We start from the raw sequence: 12158 nt of genomic DNA on the forward strand, positions 1-12158 counted from the left end.
CCTAGCCTCTGTTCATCAGAGGATGGAGATGGATGGCAGGAGAGAGATCACTTGATCATTGCCTGTTAGCTTCACTCCCTCTGGGGCACCTGGCATTGGCCACTGTCGGTAGACAGATAGTGGGCTAGATGGACCTTTGGTCTGACCCAGTACGGCCGTTCTTATGTTCTTAGCAATATAATTAAAGAGCATTAACTCCAGAAGATTAGAAAGTCTACAATGGGTGAGGAAGCAAAGAATCACAAAACACAGGAACTCTAGTGAACCAAAGGCTACATTTATACCAGAATTTTACCAACAAGTTTTGCATTGATGATACTATCAGTTCAGCTGCAGGAGTTAGTTTGGCACTGATGGTAGCTTCTGGTATCCTTATCTTACCTACAGGAAGAGCTGTCATCCATTCAGCTGAACCAGTGGAAATGTTTGGTGGAATTCTTTAATGCAGACAAGTCGTAAATAAGTAGCCATCCTAGGAAAACTGTGACATTAAGCTGCAGAGCAATGCACATGACAAGTTTCAACACTCAGTTACTGCAAATTGTTTTTGTTATTGTTTTTAATGTAAAAAATGCTATGAAACCATGACAACCTTATCTCTAAATCTTTGACAAGATATTTAGAGGCTATAAAACCATAAGTATTCATGTACACGTTTTAAAGGGATATCTCTCTTTAAAAAAGAAAAATGTGACTAATAATGCAACCACTACCTAAAATTATAAAAGACCAAAAAAGTTATGTTTATTTTGTTTACTTTGTGCATTTGACTGTACTCTCAGTACAGCCAGTTCCTCCTTTTGTGTTCCTAGATCTTCACACAGTAACAGGAATAAACATTTTAAGAAAGGTAGGAAAACTGCTAAAAGACAGAAAGTTGGCAGACCTCTCAGCAGCAAATTTAGTACCTGAAACTACTTTTAATTCATTTTTTAAAGTTGACTACAGCAAAGATTTTTCAAAAATAGTAGCCTAAAGTTGGGTTCTCAAATTCATACTAAGGCACCTACCTCATTTTCAAGGGAGCTGAGCACCCAAGAGAAGGCTGCTACATACTCAGCATTCTTGAAAAATAACCTAGGTGCCCATATATGGATTTAGGAGCCTAACTTTAGGCCACCATATTTGAAATCTGTGACCTAGATTTCAAGTGTATGTAGCAGAGGTGGCTAACGTGAGCCTGAGAAGGAGCCAGAATTTACCATTGTACATTGCCAGAAAGACACAGAAATACATTAGCAGCCCCCTACATCAGCTTCCGCCCTGGAGCCCCCCAGCGCCTCCCACAATCAGCTGTTTCGCATGTGCAGGAGGCTCTGTGGGAGAGGGGGAGGAGTAAGGACATGGCAGGCACGGGGGAAGGGATGGAGTGGGGGCAAGGCCTGGGGCAGAGCAGGGGGTTGAGCAGTGAGCACCCCCAAGCATGTTGGAAAGTTAGCATCTGTAGCTCCAGCCCCAGAGTCACTGCCTATGCAAGGAGCCGCATGTTAACTTCTGAAGAGCCACATGTGGCTCCGGAGCCACAGGTTGGCCACCCCTGGTATATAGTTATTACTCATTCCACAAAAGCTTGTTTACAAAGTTTTTTTCAAAATTCACACCAGAAAGACCTACACATTATTGTAATTTATACAGCTAAACAATGAGCCTGCATTTAGACTCTCAGTAACAATTACCTGTTGGAAGCTAGTTAGTTGCCAAGATCTAAAAACCCTCAGAATGGTTTACCAACCTTGACAAATCTTTAACCTAGACTGCACACACAACACCATACTTACAATCACACCATTTCTTATAAACTATCACCTTGACTTTGAACACCATCTACTTTGATTTATACTGAATTCCTCCAGCGTTGCAGTCCAACATCCTGTTTATTCTATGTGAAGAGAGCAAAGGTGTATTCAGAGGATAATGTCTCTCTTAGAGCTCTCGGGCTGGAGAGGATATGCTATTTCTTTTTGCTCCAAACTAAAGCAGCTCCTGCTAGATACAAAGTGGCAACAAAACAACTACATATAGGACTTCTATACCAGTGGTTTTCAAACTACGGATTACGATTGGGTCGTGGCGGCTCTGGTGGGGACCGCCAATCAGGCCATTAAAAGTCCTGTTGGTGGTGCTGCCCGGCTAAGGCAGGCTAGTCCCTACCTGTTCTGACACTGTGCTGCACCCCAGAAGCAGACAGCAGCAGGTCTGGCTCCTAGGTGGAGGGACGGGGAGGGCCTGGGGTTCCACCCATTGCCCCCACCCCAAGCACCAGCTCTGCACTTCCACTGGGGCTGGTGGTGTTTGCAGTCAAGAGCCACACAGAGCCACTTACACACCTCCACGTAGGAGCCGGACCTGCTGCTGGCCGCTTTCGGGGCACAGCGTGGCCTGCAGTGCCAGGACAAGCAGGAAGCCTCCCTTAGCACCCAAACTGTGCCACTGACCAGAAGCCACCCAAGTAACCCCCTGCCCCAGCCCCCCATAAACTTGGAGCCCCTTCCTGCACCCTCAGCTGAGAGCCCTGACACCCTCTCGCACCTCAACCCCAAACCCCCTCCCACAGCCTGAACCCCTCATTCCTGGCCCCACCCCGCAGCCCTCACCCCCCAACCGTCTGCCCAGGCCCTGAGCCCCTCCCATACCTCAAACTCCTCATCCCCAGCTCCGTTGGGTTGTGGGAATCAACAATTTTCTTCAACTGGGGTCTTCAGAAAAAAAAAATTTGAAAACCACCGTTTTACATTACAAGTGCTTTAGGACTGATAGACAAAAAGATTAGTTCAGGAACATGCTTTGGGAGAGGAACACGATGAACTCGTTAACTCAGAGGATTTTGAGTCAGGAATGCTGGGTTCACCGGTGTTATTCAGGAAGTCAGACTAGATCATCATAACAGATCCTTCTGGCCTCAATCTATTAGGATTTCCTCCTATACGCACACATTTGTCAATCATGTATATTCCGCGGACAAGCCATTAGGAAAGCTTTTGGGGGGAGGGGGGGGGAGGGTAAAAACTTTCTTCAGTAGATGAGTTACTACCTTTAAATGTATTTGAGTCACGAGGCTCAGAGCAACAAATATAATTTCAATATAGAACATGTTGCTTTCTGTGAAATGGCCGTCCATGAAAGTATGCCTAAACCGCAAAAACCAGAAACAAAAACTCAAAGCAGCAAGTCTCTAAACCTGGGTCAACTAACTCAAGCTCACACTACCCGGCTAAAAACAGCAGTGTAAACGTTTGGGCTCCGGATGGGCTCTGAAACCCAGTGGGGGGAGGGAGGAAATGAGGGTCTTGGAGCTCAGGCTCCAGCCCAAGCCCAAAATGTCTCCACTGCTATTTTAAGCCCAGTAGCACGAGCTCCGGTTGGCTAATCTGGACGCAGAGACTTATTTCCACAGGTCTTTTTCTGCAGTGTAAATATACACTTAAAATTCCTAGCAATTCATGGCTGACCTCTGAGTTCACTTGGCATATTTGCAGACTAACTACCCACGATACAAGACACAGACACTTGTGCGCACTCTATTTGACACACACAAGTAAAAAGACTGGAAGTGAACACTACAGGAATACAGATAAGCTTGAGCAATACAAGACCTGGAATCTACTCAAAGACGCGAAGTGCTATGGAAAAGAGGTTACAAACAGATTTGTCATGGAATGAAATTACAGCTAAGTCCCCACAGCCATCCTTACCCATATGCAAACTACGCAGCTGTGTAGGGCACCAGGAAATTTGGGGCTGTGTGCTGATCCAGTGGCCAGCCCAATCCCCCGGCCGGCTGAGCTGCCAGGAAAGCTGACCCCGCCTCTGCTCCGCCTCTTTCCCAAAGCCCCCACCCCAAAACCTCCACCCCCACTCTTTCCCGCCCCGCCCCAGCCCTGCCCCAACCTCTTCCCTAGAGCTACGTCTCGGGGGACTGCAACAGGGGTTGGGCATGCCCTGCACTCACTGAGCGGCGAGAAGTGGTGCAACCTGGCCCCGGCCCACTCCGACGGCTCCCAGCTGAGCCACCAGTGAGTGCTGGGTGGCAGTTCCCCCCTGCCCCCCAAGTCCCAAGGCTGGGAGGCAGGGGAGCAGAACAGAGGAGAGCAGGTTGGGGCCAGATCACTCCACTTCCCGCCATCCTATGAGTGGAAGGTCAAGCCCGCCCTGCAATCACTGGGTGGCGGGAAGTGGAGTCACCCAGCCCCAACCCACTCTCCCGGTTCATGTTGGGGGAGTGGTTCCCGTCCACACCCCAAGCCTGCTCCTGCCCCCCACAGACCTTGGGTGCAGCCCCACCCCCCCACGTCCCCTGCAGACTAAGCCTTTGTCTAGCTCCTTGGTCCTATACTTAATATTTTTACAAGTAACCACTTTATTTACCATCTAATGGTGCTACCACCTATATGATCAAAATATTTTAAAGAACAGCTACTTTTTTTTTTTTTTTATTAACTGTACGACTCCTAACATTAACTGTAAATTTGGAAGTCTCATTTTAAAAACCCTTATTTTAAAGTGAAATCTATTAACATCGGTATTTCTTTTCTGGCTACTGTAGCAAATAACTGAAGACACCAGTGTGACTAACATGCACTCTCAGGAGGACTAAAAATTCATTGGCCATTAAGATGTGTTATTAATCATAATTGCCTATTTTACTATATGTTGGGAACAGCATCCTAAGATGGACTCCTTATGTATCTTACTTGAGCGTACCAAGCAAGAAAGATATCATACCTTACTCAACAAGGAGTCCTTAAAAAACAACGGATTTATTTGGGCATAAGCTTTTGTGGGTAAAAACAAAAACAGGTTCCCTTTTCTTTCTTGATCTTCAGGTTAATTTTCTATTCCACACCATATAATCTGATTTTACCCACTGATCTCTGACATGGGATCTTGTCAAATACTTAAAAAAAAAAAAAAATCTAGCTCTTATAGTCATTGTATTTCTCATCCATAGTGGTAGTATTTAACAAGAACTCCAACAGGTTATTCTAATATGACTTCCCTCTACCTGAAGCCATGCTGGCTACTCTAAAGTGGTGATTGTCCAAGGCTTACCAATATACTACTTAAAATAGTTTCAAGAATTCTTTTTTCCTCCCAACACACAAGTCTTCTGCCTATAATTTTCTAGTTTCTTTCTTGACCATTTGCTGTAATGAAATTGTGTTTACCAATTCACAATCCTCAAATCTCTCTGAAATGTAGTGACCAATTAAAAATTCACAGATGTCCTAGTTAACGACTTCCTGCCTGCTAGATGATACCAAGAGTACAGTATTCTTTATTATGGTGGGTTTCCCACCCCCACTCCACTGCAGTGGTTAGCTATGGCCAGTAGATGGTGCAATTTGCTATAATATTTCGTTATTAATTGACATTTTTTTACATTAATGTCAGGGGCTCTTTTTGTTTTTGATTAAGCCTAAATTAATCAAAATTCCTTTAAAGCTCATTATGTCACAATATCTGACCTACTGCTTTGTCAGCTTTAAGAGCACCCAACTGTTTTAGAAACAGTTAGTTGTACACTACAAGTTCTTCTGTTGTCAAAGGAAAATTAATTCCCAACCTGATCATACGTCCATTCTTTTCCTCTCCAACGACAGTAGAAAATGTCCATACAGAGGAATAAAAACTTGCTTTGGAAAGATGTTAGCTTACAGGCACACCTGTTATCAAAGCAACGTCCCACTTGGGTTCTGCATTCTCTGACAGCGGGTGAAGCAAACCTTCCAGGAACGAAACAATTTGCAATATATTATTTTTGTCCCACCGCTCACCATGTTCTAAATATAACCTCAGATTCCTGTGCAAGGCTCTCTGGGCAAATCATTTATTATTATTTTTGCAGGAACAGTCCAGAGGAAACTACACAGCCACGAAAGCATAGGAATGATTGTTCATCCTTCAGAATACATCCATACTATCACAAAATGTGAAACAGGATAACACTACCTTATTTGGTTGTCTTTTCCAGGTCCGCTTTCATCAAAAAGGTAACCCCTAGAGGCCTCAGCCCAGTATGCTAAACACTATACAAACATAACAAAGACAGTCCTTGCCAGGAGGAGCTTATATTCTAAATATAAGAGAAGACAAAACAGTGAAAACAGACAGGGCAGGATTTGAAGGCATCATGGCAGAGGTCAGATTTAAGGAGGAGCTAAGAAGATTCTGAACTCCATCCGGGGATCAGATTCAGCATCCCTGAAGTGCACATTTTAAAAGTTACTATACCAAAATATTCCTGGAAAAACAGCACATGAACAAGTTAGTATTTTCATTTCCAGGCCCTCTCAAAAGATCAAATTGATGGCAAGCAATGATAATTCAGAGCAGTGTCCTCTGGATTCCAAATATCTATCCAAATATCACACAATGCTGTGTGTTTCACTATGGCAGAACTAGCCAGCAGAGGGAGCATAAGTCCGTTAACCCCCTTCCCAGGAGTGTGATGACATCTTTGAAATGATCCAATGTACTAGCGCTCAAACAAGGACAAAAACAAAAAGCCAGGTTAATTTCAGCTCCACTGAAACAAAAAAAATGAAATAAAGTGTTTACCAAACAAAAGGAGGAGACTGGTGGGCAATAAAGTGAAGCTTTTATACATCGTACTGAAAATAAAAAAATTAAAAAACAAACATCAAAGAAGCTAAATCCAGCATCTTTAACATCGCAGGGGAGGGGAGGGGGGGGAAGAGATATCCAGGTTAGTACAGATTGAACAAATTTGAACAGATTGAACTGCTCATGAATTTTCCTCATTAGTTTGCTTTTCAGAACAACATTTTGCAAGCTGATTGTCACGGACGTGGAGAAGGATCATTTAGGCATTTAAGATTCCCTCTCCATCCCCTTACAAAGTCAATAAAAGGTAATTTACAAAATGCTTTCAACTGATTTTTTTTAAAATTATTCCTAACATTATTTTATAATCCAGATTAAACAAACTATGCTTCAAAGGATACAATCAATTTAAAAACACTTCTGCATGAAAATGGTGTACTTACTATCATCACAAGTAACACTCAAGAGGACAAACTGAACAAGTTTAGAGAAAAATATTTCTGTTCTTAAAATTTATTTACTTTGAGTATTTGCTAGTGTATTGTTGGGTATAGCTACTTCCACTGTTTCCCTCAGCTGCACCCCAATCCTGCAACAGCTGTTCCTACAGGCAAAGCCCTGCATCTGCAGAGAAAAAATGTGCAGGATCAGAATTTTAGTCAGTTTCCGCTAGTTGTATAGGCCTTTCATAAACTAACAAGGGAAAGAAACATCTTAAAAAAACAGAACAAAACAAAAACAGGAAAATCTAGTTGTAAAACCATAAGAGTTGGCACTGGGACTCAAGAGCAAGTGCAGTAACTGAAACTTTTAACCAATTTTTTAAAAGAATTAAGTTTCAAGGTAATATTTTTACGGATGCACCAACAAAAATGTGAAAATTCAAGCTTAAAGAGTGTCAGTGTCATGTTTGGCATTTCTTTTGCAATTTTATAATAGCAACATAAGCACAAAAAAATAGCAATAAGAACACAAAGATTGCCATTAGACATTTGAATCAGATATTTTTTAAGGCATGCAATTTCTCCTATACCACTAATTTGTACTCTTTCCAAGTGTACATGTTTGGTCTAAGGCTTGTGTGTCCCTAACATAGGCCTTACAATTGTATTATAGTAACTGCCTTGCACATTGCTGCTTTATTTTTTAATATCTCCACTAACCAGTTTGGGGAAGGAATTTGTTAACTTTACAATGATTAAACATTCCTAACTATTTGCCTTGAGTAACTGCCAGAAAGATAGATAAAATGAGATCATTAGATCCTAGGTTATTATCTATAAACAATTATAACTGTTTTAAAACTTTTAAATATGTAAAGTACTTAAGTACTACAATGAATGCCAAACATTTTTATAGTTTTATAGCTACAATATGCTGATTTTTGTTTAGCTGAATTATCATTACTTCTAAAGCAGACCAATTATCCTAAACAGCTCCAAAGACAATATCTATTTCAAATTGGCTCAACACAGAGGAAGTCATTTTAAACTTATTGTTTGTCCCTTCTATGGATTGTTATCCCAAGAAGGTCAATGATGGATTTGGTTCTCAAAATATACAGTGTCTGTTTACGGTTACTTGTAGTTTAGAAGGGTGCAATATCCCCACTGTTATGTTACATTCCTTCAAAAACTTTTGCGTGGCCCCAGACTTCTCCTAGCCTTTGCTGTGTAAATATAAGGGAGATACAAGGCTCTTTTCATATTTAATGTGTTAGGATCCTTTCATGTGCAATGAAAGCTATGATGATACAGATGATGTTACAGGTCACCTCTGCATTCACTTCTACATTAAGATTCTTTAAAAGTAAGATCCCAAAAACTTTTATATGAAAAAAAAAATTCTGTTCCTTAGACTAAGGGTTTACATTAGAAAGCATCTGAAAACCTTAATTACCCACTTGAGTGGAAGTTTTATAACTCTGTCACGACTGCAAGAGATGGAGGGTGGTGGTCAACAACTACTGCATCAGAGATGTCACTTGAAGACACAGTTATTGCCGAAATCTCTGAAGTCCAAATTTTTTAAGAAATTAGTTCTCTATTTCCATGGAGCAGGAAAGAAAGAAAGCCCTGCTATCATTAACAAAGGAGGATGAGCTGAACAAAAATATTTAGCTAGCAGAGGTAGGGAAATGAGTGGTGGGAGAACTATTGTGAAGGAAACTTCCAGCATAAATGAAAAATTCAAGAAGGTTGGAGCACGTTACCAATCTAAGTACCAGCACTATAGAAAGCAAACACTTATTTAATTTTAAAAGCATCTGTGCTCATAGGATTAGAGTAAGACTCCTATGATAGTGGAATCTCCATCCTTAGAGGTTTTTAAGTCCCGGCTTGACAAGCCCTGGCTGGGATGATTTAGGTGGTGTTGGTCCTGCTTTGAGCAGGGAGTTGGACTAAATGACCTCCTGAGATCTCTTCCAACCCTAATCTTCTATGATTTTAAGACACTTGCATACCAGGAACAAGGGAACAACCTCCCAGGACTTTTGTAACCCTGCACTCTTATAGGACTCTTTGCGGAAAAAGTTATATGCTTCTATAGTGGCTAATACAGTGCAGAGTCTGTACAGTAAATATAATGGTTTATTATCTTATACAACAGCAGCACTCTAAATTATTACATTTCTTTACTACTCAAATTTGGAAATAACATATCAGCAAAATAACATGGTTGTTAATGTCAAGTACCTTTCTGTGACTATTTACTGGCTTTACTCTCTTCAGTACTGAATGAAGTATCTTCTCCTTTCAGAAAACATTCCCCTAGTAGAGTGTTCCGACACATTATTTCCTGATCTTTCCTTCAGTTAATCACTGTAGACTTACTCACGTTTCTGCTAGAAGCTAGCTTACTAGTGTTCTGCAGTGCCATAAAGCTAATCCCAGTTTTACTCCTGGCCTATTCCTTTATAAATTAAGAGTACTGCTGTCATAGAACATTCATCCCTTAAGGGTGAAGAAGTCATTTATTTCATCCATCTATGGAGATGCATTAGCAAGTACTGAACAATCCTGTGGAGTTCTCTGAACAAAGAACAGTACAAGAATTGAAGTCTTTGATGGAGAGAAAGGTGAAGTGGGAAGAGGGAGAGAACAAGAAGAAGCAGTACTTAAAATTCAGTGAGGGAAGCGGAGGACACTCCCAAAAAAATTAGAGATTCCATAAGACATTCACATTCCAGAAAAGTGCAAGGATTTCAAACAAGCAGTACAAACTCTAAGAACGTTCAGTCTTGCAGTGTAGTGAAAGGGCAAAATCTGTCACTTCATCTTTAACTCACTCCTGTTTATGACCAAGGTAGTACAATTCTCTATTTATGGGGGAGATCTCAGAACATGCATGGCCTGATTATACCATATATGCTAAAATGGCTACACAATACAGGTTAGCTGCAGTGCCCTAGGCAGAGTGTCAGCCTTAATTTCAATTTGAATTTCATTGAGTTCAGGGTTTAAGTCAACTATATCATACGAACCCAAGTTCTTGCTTTTCTTATGTGGCAGTGTTTGGGAGAGAGCCCTGGGCATTAACATGCTTGTTCACCCATGAGTTTAAGCACAAACCTATGTGGACTGTTTTTCTTTCCCCTTTTTCCTAAGTTTCTTGAGCATCCAAGAAACAGCAAAAACTAGTTCAGATTCAAAGCCAACACCCCCTTTTACCTGTCTGTTGCACAAATTTGGGAAGGGGGACAACCCACCCAAGACCCCAGGTAGACAGAACACTCCTCGATTGCTGACCCGCCAGACATAGGCCATTCAACCCGCTCCACCGCTGCGCCCGCCCTGGAGTCACTCCGGAGCACTGATCACCTGTAACAACCAGATCCCAGCCCGCGAGAGCCGAAGCGCGCTACACCGGCTCTGTACACAGCAACGCTGAAATGCAGCCACCTCTGGGGAGGGCAGCCAACGCGGGGAGGGAGCTACAGGCAGGACACCAGGAAACAACCAGCTCCGCACATAGAGCCGGGGGCTGGCGGGTGTCAGCACCCCGCGGTCAAAGGCTCTGCCCTCAGCTGGAACCCTCACCCTCCCTGTTACCCCATTCCCACGCTCTCCCCACCATCACCCCAAACTTCCCCTCGCCCCGAAACCCCCAGGAGTGAAACCTGTTTCCCACCCGCTCCCCCTGCCCTCCGGAGCAGCGGCCGGGCCACAGCCAGCGCGAGGCAGAAGCAAACCAAGCAGCTGCTTAGGGTCCCGCCCACAGCTCGGGGACTGTGTGTGCGGGGGGGGGGGCTATTAATTTGTGTTGTGTGCAGAGGGAGCCCCCCGGTAATACCCCTGCTCAGGGCCGCCCGTGGGTAGCACCGGCGCTGCGCCGGTCCCGTTAGCGGCACCAGGAAGCCGGAGCCGCCCGCAGCGCCGCCGGATACCTGGAGATGAGCTAGTAGCGTCCTGCCCGGCCAAGCCCCAGCCGCGGCGGGGGGCAGGGTCGCTGCTGCCCCGAACCCCCTACGAGGCACCTGGACAGGGCCACCCCGGCAGCGCGCGGAGCAGGAAGTTAAGAGTTTGCGGGACGCTGCCAGGACCGGTCCAGATCATGTGACGGGAGGGACCAAGAAACCCAACATTCGTCACGTGCTGCCAGACTCCGCCCCTTTCCCCGTTCGGGTGCAACGAACTTAACTCCTCCTCTCAGGCCTCACGCGGACAGTGACAGATCCCGCCCACTCTCACCGCCCACTGGGTGCTTGCCCCGGCCTCAGTGGCTGACGAGACTGAAGCGCTGCGCTCTGATTGGCCGACAGTGTCGGGCTCTGACAGGCCTAACGCAGGAGAGTGACTGACTCGCTCTCCCCAGGCGCCGCTGTTATGTAGGCCGGAAGCCGGAAGCAACATCTCCGCACCGCCCCCGCTCGCGGGCAGGCTGCGGCTGGGGCCTAACCCTCCCTGTGCCCGGCGGCGAGGGGCGCTCTCACGTCCTCCGTGGCCGCGGCGGCCCCGGGACACCGGGTGGGGGACAGAGTTTAGGCGAGGGCTGGTGGGCGGTGGATGGGGGAGTGAACGGGGGCAGGTGCTGTGCCTACACGTGGCGTTTACGGAGCCCTTCAGACTCTGCGCGAGGCAGCCTCTCTCTGCACCCCCCGGGGGAGGCAAGTGGGGTAATTTGCCCCAGGCCCCGCAGGGGCCCCCACGAGAATATAGTATTTTATAATATTGCAACTTTTTTAATAGAAGGGGCCCCCGAAATTCTCTGGGCAGCCCTGTAGCTGGCCCCCCTCAGGCACGGCCTGCCCTAAGTCAGACAGCAGAGTGAGGCTGGAACAGCTGCTGGCATTTGGCTGGGCCCAGCCCTTTGCCCCCCCTCCCCGCTGTAATAAGTGGGTGGGGAAAGTGCACTGCATTGATCTGGCCTTTTCTGCAGGTAGGTCCCACTCTCCTTCTGGGCTGCTATGCAAACAGCCTGGGCAAGAGCAAATAGACTGAAGGCCGTTTGGCTTCCTCTGCAGCGGTAAATTATCAGCCACCTTCTACCTTGAGCAGAGCTCAGCAAGATTGTGTTTGCTTACTTAGAAAGTTAACGTTTTGTAACACCAAAACCCCAGCAACATTACACAGGGAAAAATCTGGACTGATGGA

At 44.9% G+C, this 12158-nt stretch overlaps 1 protein-coding gene across 4 annotated transcripts in view; it reads right to left on the reverse strand.

The window, feature by feature from the left end:
• Positions 1 to 11139, reverse strand: part of RCBTB1 (RCC1 and BTB domain containing protein 1) — a 56103-nt gene extending 44964 nt beyond the window's left edge. For 3 of the 4 annotated variants that reach the window (XM_075061603.1, XM_075061602.1, XM_032774079.2), the window contains exon 1: positions 7086 to 7188. The gene's annotated coding sequence lies outside the window, so the exon portion shown is untranslated. Of the gene's footprint in view, positions 1 to 7085; positions 7189 to 10951 lie in introns of those variants that run through there. The other variant, XM_032774083.2, reaches the window with a different exon arrangement.
• Between the last annotated feature and the right edge of the window lie 1019 nt (positions 11140 to 12158).

Source organism: Chelonoidis abingdonii, chromosome 1, assembly GCF_003597395.2.
Source record: "Chelonoidis abingdonii isolate Lonesome George chromosome 1, CheloAbing_2.0, whole genome shotgun sequence".
NCBI lineage: Eukaryota > Metazoa > Chordata > Testudines > Testudinidae > Chelonoidis > Chelonoidis abingdonii.